Source organism: Suricata suricatta, chromosome 16, assembly GCF_006229205.1.
Source record: "Suricata suricatta isolate VVHF042 chromosome 16, meerkat_22Aug2017_6uvM2_HiC, whole genome shotgun sequence".
Lineage (NCBI taxonomy): Eukaryota > Metazoa > Chordata > Mammalia > Carnivora > Herpestidae > Suricata > Suricata suricatta.
Window position 1 is genome coordinate 58,655,172 of NC_043715.1, and position 12,777 is coordinate 58,667,948.

Here is a 12,777-nt window from a genome sequence, read left to right on the forward strand (position 1 = left end):
GAAGAAGCTGCACAACTAGAGGGAGAGAAGATGTCACATCAAGAGAAGCAGCAAGTGCAGAGATGTGGTTTAGGGCAAAAAACAGGTTGGGGGTGCTGTGGAGGGCTGGGAGCCTGGAAGATGAGAGAGAGAGAGAGAGAGAGAGAGAAAGGAGGGCAAAGTGGATTGCACCAGGATAACACTTCCCTAAAGCCATTCAGTGGAGAACGAGGGGCCTGATATTTGGGAGCTTTTGCATCCACCATGGCTCTAGAGCTTAAAGGTTGGTGGGTTTAACTGGGCTGGAGCCCTGAGGGTCTGCCCTACTCCTGTAGAGAAGCCAAGCAACCTGGAGGCAGGAGGCGTGATCTGAAGAACACCTAGGGACCACAGGGCAGACACTGTCCACTCTTCCTTGGACTCCAGTGGTGAGAAGTGGAGTTAGCAGAGATGCCTCCCTGGGAACAAAAGGACCAGCTGCACCATTTCGCTCCCACGCCCCTGGGCATAGATGCAGAACCTGCTGTGAGGGTGGCTCAAGCTGACACTGGCTGGCTAGCCTGCTTGCTCAAAGACCCATGGCCTGCGCTCTGGGGCGACCACCCCTCTTGGTCATACATGCGTCGTTCCCAGCTTAGTGAGACCCTCCCCCAGGTAAACAGCACAGGCCCCTGCCACAGCATGTCCCAACATTTTTGAGTTTTAAAAGCCAGTAGTCTTGGGTGGCATAAAGCCCAAAGCATGCCTCCTGGCATGCAAACACCCCAGAGACAGAGTGAAAGTGGCTCTCTGAAAACTGCCTTGGATGTATGGGAGTTTATGCACCCTTCCCTGAGACCAGCAAGCATGGAGACCCCTCTCCAGGAACCAAGGGGCTGGCTGGTGACATTTTCCTCCATTGCCCCTCAGCACAAACCAGCTCCAGTAAGCAGCACAGGGCGAACACTGGTTTCCTAACCTGCGTTCACCAAGTCGACCCGCCTGCACTCTGCCAGCACTGCCCTTCTGGGCCACGCGTGCTTACGTCCTGGGGCTGCGGGACAGTTCTTCAGAAGATCAGCAGAAACCCCCACACACCATATCTCCTGACTAGAGAATTCAGCAAGCCTTCAGTTCTAGGGGAAGTAGCATCAGGGCTCATTTAACAACCAGGCCTGAGCACCCCTAGTTAAAATTCGCCACAATCAGGCCAAGGGCCAAACGGTGCCCACCCCCGGCAAGAAACTCTGCAAGCAACTGGCCTGAAGGACAGAGCAGCAAATCATGGCTGTAGAGCAGGTACAGCACACAGAACAGACCCTCCTGGGCCACCAGGCCAGAGATTCTGTTCGCCTTCTTGTTTATAAAGCCGTGACTCTCAGGAAAAGCTAATTTAACCGGCTTCTCTCATATGCAGAAGACAGACACCTAAACAAAATGACAACATGGAGGAATTCTTCCCAAAAGGAGGAACAAGATAAGGTCACAGCCAATGCACCTGGATAGTTCTCTCAGCTAAGCATCCAACACTTGATTTTGGGCTGAGTTCATGATCTTGCAGATCATGAGATTGTGGCCCATACTGGGCTGTGTGATCACAGCGAGAAGCCTGCTTGGGATCTTCACTCTCTGTCTCTCTCTGCCCATCCCCGGGGTGCAAGCTCTCATTCTCTCAAAATAGATAACTACACCTCAAAAAAAAAAAAAGATAAAATCACAGCCATAGATCTAATTAATACACTGACGGAGAATTTAAAGCAACAATCATAAAGATCCCTAACGGGCTTGAGCAAAGAATGGAAGACTTATGAGAGGCTTTTAAGAGGGGGGGGGGGAAACCCAGTTGAAAAACAAACAGGCAGAAGTGCAAAATGCAATAACTGACATTAGAAACAGACGGGGTGGACTGACAAGGATGGAGGAAACAGAGGAACAAACAAACAATACAGGCAACAGAATGAGGGGCAATAATGAAGCTGAACAGGAGAGAGAGAGAAGAATGATGCATCACGAGGGCGGACTCAGGGAACTTGTCGACTCTATGAAAGGTAATAACGTTCTTGTCATAGGGATCCCGGAGATGTAGAGAGGGGGAAAGGGGCAGAAGGTTTATTTCAGGAAATTACAGCTGAGAACTTCACCTTGTTAGGGAATGTAAATAGACATCAAATCCAGGAAGCAAAAAGAACCCCCACCAAGATCAACAAAATCAAGGTCAGCACCATACATATTATAATTCAATTTGCAAAATATACTGGTACAGCCAACATCCTAAGAGCAGCAAGACACGAGGAGCCGCTAACCTACAAGGGAAGACCCGTCAGAACAGCTGCGGATCCCCCCACAGACACTCAGCAGGCCAGAGGCCGTGACAGGACACATTCAGTGCGTGCAGAATGTGAAAAATATGCAGCCAAGAACATTCTATCCACGAGAGTGTCATTCAGAATGGAAGGAAAGAGAAAGAGTTTCTCAGAAAAACAAAAATGAAAGCAGTTTATGAACACTAAATGAGCCCTCCAAGAAAATAATAAAGAGATTCTTGGAGTGACAAGTAAAGACCGAAAGCAACAGAGACTGGAAAGGAACAGAGAACCTCCCCAGAAATGATGACAAAACAAGTAATAAAGTGGCACTAAATTCATATCTATCAGTAATTCTCTGGCACCTCAGGTCTTGATCTCTAGGTATGAGTTTGAGCCCAGCATTGGGCTCTGTGCTGGGCTTGTAGCTTCCTTAAAAAAAAATAATTACTCTGGAAGCGCCCGGGCGGTGCTCAGTTAGATCAGTTAAGGGACCAACTCTTGGTTTTTGCTCCGGTTATATTTCATGGTTCATGAGTTCAGTCCCTGCAGAGTGCTCTGTGCTGACAGTGTAGAGCCGGGCTGGGATTCATTCTCTCTGTCTCTCCCTCTGTCTCTCCCCCTTCCACCACCACCCCCATTCCTCCTGCATTCTCTCTCTTTCTCTCTCGCTCTCGCTCTCTCTCAAATAGATAAACAAAAAAATTACTCTCAATGTAAATGGACTAAATGGACCACTCAAAAGACATAAGGTGTTACAATGGCTAAAACAACAAGAACCCCCCTCCCCCAAACAGTGCGAGAATAAAAGGCCCTTCTCTATGCTGCCTACAAGAGTCATCAAGGCCTAAGGACACCTGCAGATTGAACGTGAGAGAATGGAGAAACACGTACCATGCAAATGGATATCAGAAGAAAGCTGGAGTGGCCATACTCGTAAGAAACGAGAGTTTAAGCCAAAGACTATAACAAGAGTTAAAGAGGACACTACAGTATAAGAAGAAGGATCATCCAACAGTAAGATCTAACAATTGTAAATGCTTAGGCCCTGAATATGAGAGCACCTGAATACATAAAACAACAAATAACAAACATGAAGGGAGCTATGATGGTGGAATAGAAGGACCCTACACTTTCCCCATCTCTTGAACACAACTAGAAAAATGTCAAATTGTTCACAACACTCAGGAAGTCGATCTGAGGCAGACATGACAAACTGCACCACTAGACAGAGACCAGAGGCCACACCATGAAGTTAACAGGGGTAGGGACATGATTTGGGGGAGAAAAGTATCATGTGTGTGGCAGAATGGAGGGGGGCCATGAACACGGAGAGGTGAGACACACAGGGAAAAGTAAAGGAAGAGGGGAAGGCGGGGGGGGGGGGGAGAGAAAGGGGGTGAGAGAGAGACACAAGGAGACGGAGAGGGGAAGAAAGCACATAGCACCCAGGAGTTTTCAGAAGGAAAACACTTCCTGGAGCCATTAACAGGGAAAACAAGAGGGGCTGATTATCGTGAATTTTTAGAACCAGTGGAGCTCAGAGACTGGAGGTTTAGAGGGCCTCATTTGGCTGGTGTGAAGCCTGGTGGAAGCCTAGTGTTCATGGCGAAAAAGAGGGCAGGGCCCTGGAGCACACAACATGGTCAGAAGATCCCCTGGGGCGCACTGGGAGAGGTTTCCCCTTCTTGGAGTGCACGTGTCCGAGGAGACATTTCCTCTCACTGCACCAAACAATTTGGCAGGTGCCATTGGGCACCCCCACCTCTTACATAGGGGCAGAGATATCTGCTGAGGGCAGCTAACCTAGACACTGGTTTTTCCTGCATTTGACCCCAAACTTCAAGCTCACGTGCACTGGTGCAACTGCCTCCCTGGAACAAACCTGCATCAGCACCAGCATGGCAAAACACGGCCCCTCCAGAGGTCCAGGGTGGGTCTGCACCATGGCGGGCTCCTAAGTTGGGAATTGGAGAACTCTGCCAGCTTGCCTGGGACAGAGCACAGCGCACCGCACTGCCAGATGGGCAGACGGGCCGAACACAGACACAGTGAAGGCAGGCATCCGGGGGCCACCTGGGACACAAGTGGGGAGGTGATTCACTCATCTCTGAGGGCTTCCGGACAGCAGCGGGTATGAACGTCCCTCTCTAAGAGAGAGAGAGAGGGCTGGTGCCATTTTCCTCCCTTACCCATCAGCATGGACTGACTTCAGTGAGCAGCACAGCACCGACAGTGGAGGCCAGAAGTGCTTACACCAAGCCCCACAAAACTGCACTCTGCCAGTGCCTCTTTACTAAGGCAAGCACGCTGAAGCATGTCCCTGCCACTGAAGACCAGCAAAAACACCCCCCCCACACACAAGACTACTGACCACAGACTGCTACAAAGCTTCAGTTAACTGGAAATAGCATCAGGGCTCTTCTACCACGTAGATGAGAGCACACCTAGTTAAAACTCACCACACTCTGGACCAGGTCCAAACACTCTCCACTGCTGAAATGGAGGAACTCTGCTAAGGACTGACCTGAGGGCAACAGCAGCAAAAACACGGCAGCAGACCGCACACGGCATATACATGGCGCCTGAAGCACAAAGGCCCTGGACAGTATATGACCTGCTTTTAACAAAGCCATTACTCTCAGAGTCAGGGAACATAACAGGCTTTCCTAACACAGAGAAGATGACAGAGACCTAGACAAAATACAAGAGGGAGGAATTCATCCCAAAAGAACGAGCAAGAAAAGGTCACAGACAAGGATCTAATCAAAAGAGGTATAAGTACATGCCTGATCCAGAATTTAAAGCAACAATCATAAGGATTGTACCTGGGCTTGAGAAAACCTCAGAGGATAACCGGGACTTCCTTACCAGAGAAATAAAAGAACAAAAATCTAGTCAGCCTGAGATTTAAAAAATCCCATAACCAAGATGTGAATCTGACAGACTGTAATAACCACAAGGATGGAAGAAGCAGTGGAATGAATAAGGGATATAGAAGATAAAATTATGGAAAACAATGAAGCTGAAGAGGAAAACAAAAATATTGGATCATCAAGGTAGACATAGGGAACTTAGCAAATCCATAAAATTTAGTAACATTAATACGTTAGAATGAAAGAAGAGAGGGGAAAAGGGGGCAGGATTATTTGAGGAAATTATACCTGAAAACTTCCTGAATTTGGGGAAGAAAACAGACATTAAAATCCAAGAAGCAGAGAGATCTACCATCAAAATCAACAAAAGCAGGCCAACACCACGACACATCATAGTAAAATTTGCAAAAGATAGAGATAAGGGAAAAATCCTAAAAGTGAAAAAGGAAAAGAAATCCATAACTTACAAGGGAAGACAAATAAGGCTGGATTTTTCCCCAAAGACCCGAAGAAAGTGGAATGAATCACTGTTCCGAATGGGAAAGATCTGCAGCCAAGAATACTCCATGCAACCAGACCAATATTCAGAAGAGAAAGAAACATTAAAGAGCTTTCCAGACAAACAGAAGTTAAGGAGTTCCTGACTATGACATGAGATCTGCAAAACATATTAAAGAGAACTCTTTCAGTGGGAAAGAAAGACCAAAAGTGACAAGGATTAAACAAAAACAGAGAAAATCTCTAGAAACAATGACTTAACAAGCAATACAATGGCACTAAATCCATAACTACCAATAATCACTCAAATGCAAATGGACTAAATGTTCCAGTAAAAAAAAACTTGCTTGTCAAAATGGATGAAAATAAAGGATCCACCTACACCCTGTCTACAAGAAACTCACGTTATTATTTTTTAATGTTTTAAATGGTAATTTTTTTGAGAGAGACAGAGTGAGAGAGCTAGTGGGGGAACTACAAAGAGAGAGGGAGACACAGAATCCCAACCAGGCTCCAGGCTCTGAGCTGTCAGCAAAGAGCCCGATGTGGGGCTCCAACCAACAAACCGCAGGATCATAACCTGAGCTGAAGTTGGCCGCCTAACCGACTGAGCCACCCAGGCACCCTAAGAGATTCACTTTAGACCTAAAGCACCTGTGGATTGAGAGTGAGGGGATGGAGAAACATGTATCATGTTAATGGATGTCAAAGGAAAACCAGAGTCGCCATACTTATATCAGACAAACTAGATTTTAAACCAAAGACTAACAAGAGATAAGAAGGGCACTATATCATAACAAAGTGGTCTATCTGCCAAGAAGTCCAACAATTGTAAATATTTGTGCTCAAACTTGGCATGTCCCAATACATACATCAGTTAATAAAAAAAACATAATGAAACTCACTGATAATGATATGATAAAAGTACATGGCTTTAGCACCCCATTTACAGCAATCCACTGATCATCTAAGCAGAAAATCAACAAGGAAACAATCGCTTTGAATGACACACTAAGCAAGATGCACTTAACAGATATATTCACAACATCTCAGCGAAAAGCAGCAGAATACACATTCTTATCAAGGGTGCGTGAGGACATTCTCTAGAACACTATTACACAGTGGGTCACAACTCAGGCTTCAACAAGTACAAAGTGATTGAGATTATATCATGCATATGTACCACCACAGCACTATGAAATCCACCACAGGAAAAACTTTGGAAAGACCACAAATACATGGAGATTAAAGTACATCCTACCAAAGTAGGAAAGAGTCAAAGTAGGAAATGAATGAAAAAAATCATGGAAATTCAAGTGAAAATGAAATACGATGGTACAAAACCTTTGAAATGCAGGGACACCTAGGTGGCTCAGGTGGTTAGACGTCTGACTTGGGCTCAGGTCATGATCTCATGGCTTGTGAGTTCAAGCCCCGTGTCAGGCTCTGTGCTGCCAGCTCAGAGATGTGAGCCTACTTTGGATTTTGTGTCTCCTTTTCTCTCTGCCTTTCCCATCCTCCCTCTCTCTCCTTCTCTCTCCCTCTCTCTCTCCCTCCCCCCGTCTTTCTCCCTCCTTCTCTCTCTCTCTCTCCCCTGTCTCTCTCACTCACTCGCTCCAATAATAATAAACATTAAAAGAATTTTTTTTAACTTTGGATGCACCAAAGTGGTCTTAAGAGATAAGTATATGGCAATACAGGCCCACCTCAGAAAGAAGAAAGGCAAACGTAATATTATAATTAAGAAGCTAGAAAAAGAAGAATAAATGAACTGTAAAGCCAGCAGAGGGGAATAATAAAGATTAGAGCAGAAATAAGTGACACAAAAACAACTAAAAAAAAGAGAGAGAAGAACACATCAATGAAACTAGGAGCCTGCTCTTTGGAAGACTTAATAAAAACAGATAAACAAGGGGCGCCTGGCGGCTCAGTTGGGTGAGCGTCCAGCTTCGGCTCAGGTCATCATCTCAGGGTTTGTGGGTTCAAGCCCCGGGTAGGGCTCTGTGCTGACCGCTCAGAGCCTGGAGCCTGCTTCCGATTCTGTGTCTCCCCTCTCTCTGACCCTCCCCTGCTCGCACTGTCTCTCAAACATAAATAAAATACATTAAAAAAAAAAAAAACAGAAAAACACTTATCCAGACTTATGAAAAAAGGAAGGACCCAAATAAATTAAATTACAAATGGTTAAAGAGAGACAGAACCAACAACACAGAAATACAAATATAAGAGAATATTATGAAAAATTATATACCAACAAACCAGGCAATCTTGAAGAAATGAAAAAATTCCTAGAAACATATAAACTACCAAAAAAGAAACAGGGGGAAAAAAAAAAGAAAATCTGAACAGACTGATAACTAGCAAATAAATTGCATCAGTAGTCAAAACCCCCAAGACACAAACCTCTAGGACCACATGGATCCCCAGGGGGGTTCTATCAAACATTTAAAGAAGAGGTAGTACCATTTTTTTTCAAACTGTTCCAAAAAATAGAAATAGAAAACTTCCAAACTCATTCTTTGATGCAAGCATTACCTTGATTCCAGAACTAGACAAAGGCTACACTAGAAAAAAGAATTACAGGACAATATCCCTGATTAACAAGGATGAAAAAATTATCAACAAAATACTAGCAAATAAAATCAAACAGTATATTAAAAGAATCATTCACAATGACCAAGTAGGATTTATTCCTGAGTTGCAAAGATAGTTCAATCACAAATTGATCAACGTGATATGCCATATCAATAATGTCAAAAAAACAGGATAAGAAAGAGGATTCTCTCAAAAAATGCAGAAAAAACATTTGACAAAATACAGCATCCGTGCTTGAGAAAAACCCTCTAAAAGTAGGAATAGAGGGAACATATCTTAACATCAAAAGGCCAAATATGAAAGAGCCAAGGATAATATAATCCCCAACGGGGGCGGGGGGGGGGGATGAGCTTTTCCTCTACGATCAGGAACATGACAGGTACGTCCACTCTCACCTTTGTTGTTTAACATTGTACCAGAAGTCCTAGTCTCAGCAATCAGACAACGGAAAGAAATAAAAGGCATCCAAACTGGCAAGGAAGAAGTCAAACATATTATTTGCAGATGACATGATGCTCCATGTAGAAAACCTGAATGATTCCCCATAAAAATTGTCAGAACTGATGCCTGAATTCAGTAAAGTTCCAGGATACAAAAGCAATGTACAGAACTCTGTTCCATTTTCTATACGTCAATAATAAAACACCTGAAAGAGAAATCAAGGAATCGATCCCATTTACAATTGCAACAAAAACCGTAGATACCTACGGGAAAACCTAACCACAGAGGTAAAAAATCTGTACTCTGAAAACTACAGAGCACTTATGAAAGAAGTTGAAGAGGACCCAAAGAAATGGAAACACATTCCTGGTCCATGGGTTGGAAGAACAAATATTGTTAGAATGTGTATATTAGCCAAAGCAATCTACACTTTTAATGCAATCCTAATCATAATACCACCAGCATTTTTCACAGAGCTAGAACAACAATCCTAAAACTTGTATGAAAACACAAAGGACCTCAAATGGCCAAAGGAATCCTGAAAACAAAAATCAAAACTGGAGGCATCACAATTCCATAATTCAAGTTACATTACAAAGCTGCAGTGATCAACACAGTATGGTACTTGTACAGAAACAAGACACGTAGATCAATGGGACAGAGTAGAACACCCAGAAATGAACCCACACCTATATGGTCAATCTCTGACAAAGCAGGAAACAATATCTGATAGAAAAAAGACACTCTCTTCAGCAAATGGTGCTCGGAAAACATTTGCTGTCTACAGCAACATGCAAAAGAATCAAACCGGACCACTTTCTTACCACCACACACAAAAAGTAAAATCAAAATGGAGGAAAGAGGGGCACCTGGGTGGTTCAGTCGATTAGGCGTCCAACTCTTGCTTTTGGCTCAGATCATGATCCCAGGGTTTCTGATTTCAAGCCCCATGTCGGGCCCTGCACCAAAGGCATGCAGCCCGCTTGGGATTCTCTCTGTCTCTCTTTCTCTGACCCTCCCCTGCTCCTGTGTGCATCCACACATACACTCTCCCTAAGTAAATAAATACCTTAAATTTTTTAAAATGGATGAAAGATCTAAATGTGAGAGAAGAAACCATGAAAACCCTAGACAACACAGGTAGTAACCTCCTTGACACTGACATTAATGACTTACTAGATATGTCTCCTGAGGCAAGGGAAATAAAAGCTAAAGAAAACTACTGGAATTTCACCAAGGTTAAAAAAAAAAAAGAAAAGAAAACAACTTCTGCACAGCAAAGGAAACAATGAACCAAACTAAAAAACAACCTAGAGAACAGGAGAAGATATTTTCAAATGACATATCTGAGAAAGGGCTAATATCCAAAATTTATAAACAACTTATAACATTGAACACCCAAAAAACAAATAATCTACTTAAGAAGTGGACAGAAGACATGAACAGCCAAGTTTCCAAAGAAGACATACAGATGGCTAACAGACACACGAAAACATACTCCACATCACTCATCATCAGGGAAATACAAATCAAAACTACAATGAGACACCATGTCACACAAGTCACGATGGCTACAATTAACATCACAGGAAACAAAAGTTGTTGGTGAGGTGCAGAAAGAGGCTAGCCCTCTTATGCTGTGGGGGGGATAGAAACTGCTGCAGCCACTCTGGAAAAGAGGATGGAGGTTCCTCAAAAAGTGAAAAATATTACTACCCTACAATCCAGCAATTGCCTTCTAGGTATACACCCAAAGGATGCCAAAATGTTGATGCGAAGGAATACATGCACCCTTGATTTTTACAGCACCACTATCAACAAAGGCTAGATTATGGAAAGAGCCCGGATTTCCACCAACTGATGAATGGATACAGATGCGGTATGTGTATGTGTGTATATGTATGTATATATGTGTATATGTATAACGGAATACTACTCAGCCACCAAAAAGAATGTAGTTTTGCCTTTCCAATGACATGGATGGAGCGAGAGAGTATTAGGCTAAGTGAAGTAAGTCAGTCAGAGAAACACAAACACAAATACCAGAGGACTTCACTCAAATGTTAAACTTAAGAAACAAATGAATATGCGGCAGGGGAAAGAAAGGCAAGCAAGAAATAGACACTTGTTAGTTTTGAGGTTTTTTTTTGAGGGCAGAGGAGGGGCAGGGAGAGAGGGAGAGTCCCAGGAAGGCTCTGTGCTGTCAGTGCAGAGCCCAATCCGGGGCTCAAACCCATGAACTGTGAGATCATAACATGAGCTGAAATCAAGTGCTGGACGCTTCACTGAGTCAGCCAGGCTCCCCAGGAAACAGATTCTTAGCGATAGAGAACAAACTCACAAACTCATGGTTACCGCAGGGTCGGTGTGGGGGCAGAGGGGAGACGGGTTACCAGGTGATGGCTGGCAAGGGGAGCCCTGGTTGCAATGAGCACCAGTTGCTGTAAGTAATGAATCACTAAATTCTACACCCTGAAACTGATACTGCACTGTGTTTTAACTCGCTGGAATTTAAATAAATACTTAGAGGAAAAAAAGAAACCTCATTCTGCTGCTGAGTCTACAGAGCCACAGTCCCCCGTTTACTGTGGCCTGGAGGGAGGGACCCTGGCCTTCCCTAGACGCTTGGTCTCAGTCTCATCTCTGCACTGACCTCCATTAGCACCACCTAACAACTCACTAGAAATGCTCATTCTCGGGCCATACCCTAGACCTATTTACTCAGACACTCTCGGGGTGATTCCAAGAAGCAGTGTTTTGTACTGTTTTTAGTGTTTATTTATCTTTGAGAAAGAGAGTGTGAGTGGGGGAGAGGCAGTGGATCAGAAGTGGGCTCTGCACTGAGAGGAGAGCCCAATGCAGGGCTCGAACTCACAAACCATGAGATCATGACCTGAGCCTAAGTGAGATGCTCAACCAACTGAGCCCCGCAGGCGCCACGAAAGAGCAGTGGCACAAGATGACCGCAGGTGAAAGAGACACAGAGTAAGGGATTCCCTCCACTTGTTCCTGAAGACAGTGAACTCAATATTGTTGTGTTTCATATGAATCTCCTCTAAGGACGCAGGATTTGAGATCCAAGGATGCAAAATTTATCAGCACACATTTCCTTCACTAAAACAAGTTAAGGTCTAAAATATCTGATTTTCTATTGTTTATTAATGGATTACTACTCAATTATGAACATATGAAGTGAAAAGCCTCCAACCACTCTACCTAATGCAGAAAAAAGAATATTTGCAATATGGTATCTTATTAGAATTGCTTTAGCACTTGGATGCAAATCTGTGTGTCTAGTTTCAAATACATTCCTACAGTACCAAAAGCCAAGTTCGGCTACCCATTGCTCAAAAATCCAATACTCAAGAGACAAGTGTTCACTGGGAAGGAACGTGAGCTGATTCAGGAGGCTGGCCACCGGGGAAAAGGTGCACTTTTGTACAAAGGCCAACTACCAGGTCTCTGCCTCTCTCAGGGTATTCAAAGCAGTTTCGGGCAGTTAACCAGGAAAGGGAGCACTGGATCTGGAGCGACTCTCGACTACACTCAGATTCTTCCGGTGCCAGCTACAGATGTTGGCACAAGGTCAAAGGTCCTACTAGAGGATCAGGTGGCCGAGTGCCTACAGCTTGTGCAAGAGGATCCGCGTTGTGCTGTGGCCTGCAGAGCTGCTCTGCTCTTCTAGGGGACAGTGTCTGATCCACTCGGAATCATCCACAGAGGAATCATGGGGACGAAGAGTGTGTGGTAAACCTTGAAGATTACTGGATTGGCCGAAGGGCCTGAGGTGGCTGCACGCATACGTGGTATTTTTTTAGTCTGTTAAAGAGGACAGCAGACACCTCCATTTTGACCTCAAACGTTCTCCTTTGGTTCTTTCCAGCTTCTCTGGTCTCAAACCAGAAGATCCTTCTGAAATCGCCTCCACAGGGTGCAGCCTCCCTCCAGGTGTCTCCTCTGACCCCGCGCCACTCCTGCCCTCCCAGCCAGCCCTGGCGTCCCCCTGCAGGCCAGCTCTGGGCTGATCCTCAGAGATGAGGCCACAATCACACATAGGTCCGAGAAAAAAAAGGTCTCAGCAGGTTCCTACACTAAGGTACCAGACC

At 44.6% G+C, this 12,777-nt stretch overlaps 1 protein-coding gene across 1 annotated transcript in view; it reads left to right on the forward strand.

Moving 5' to 3' along the window:
• LOC115279932 (zinc finger protein 658B-like) overlaps window positions 1-12,777 on the forward strand; it is a 24,127-nt gene that overhangs the window by 7,460 nt on the left and 3,890 nt on the right. The window lies entirely within an intron of this gene.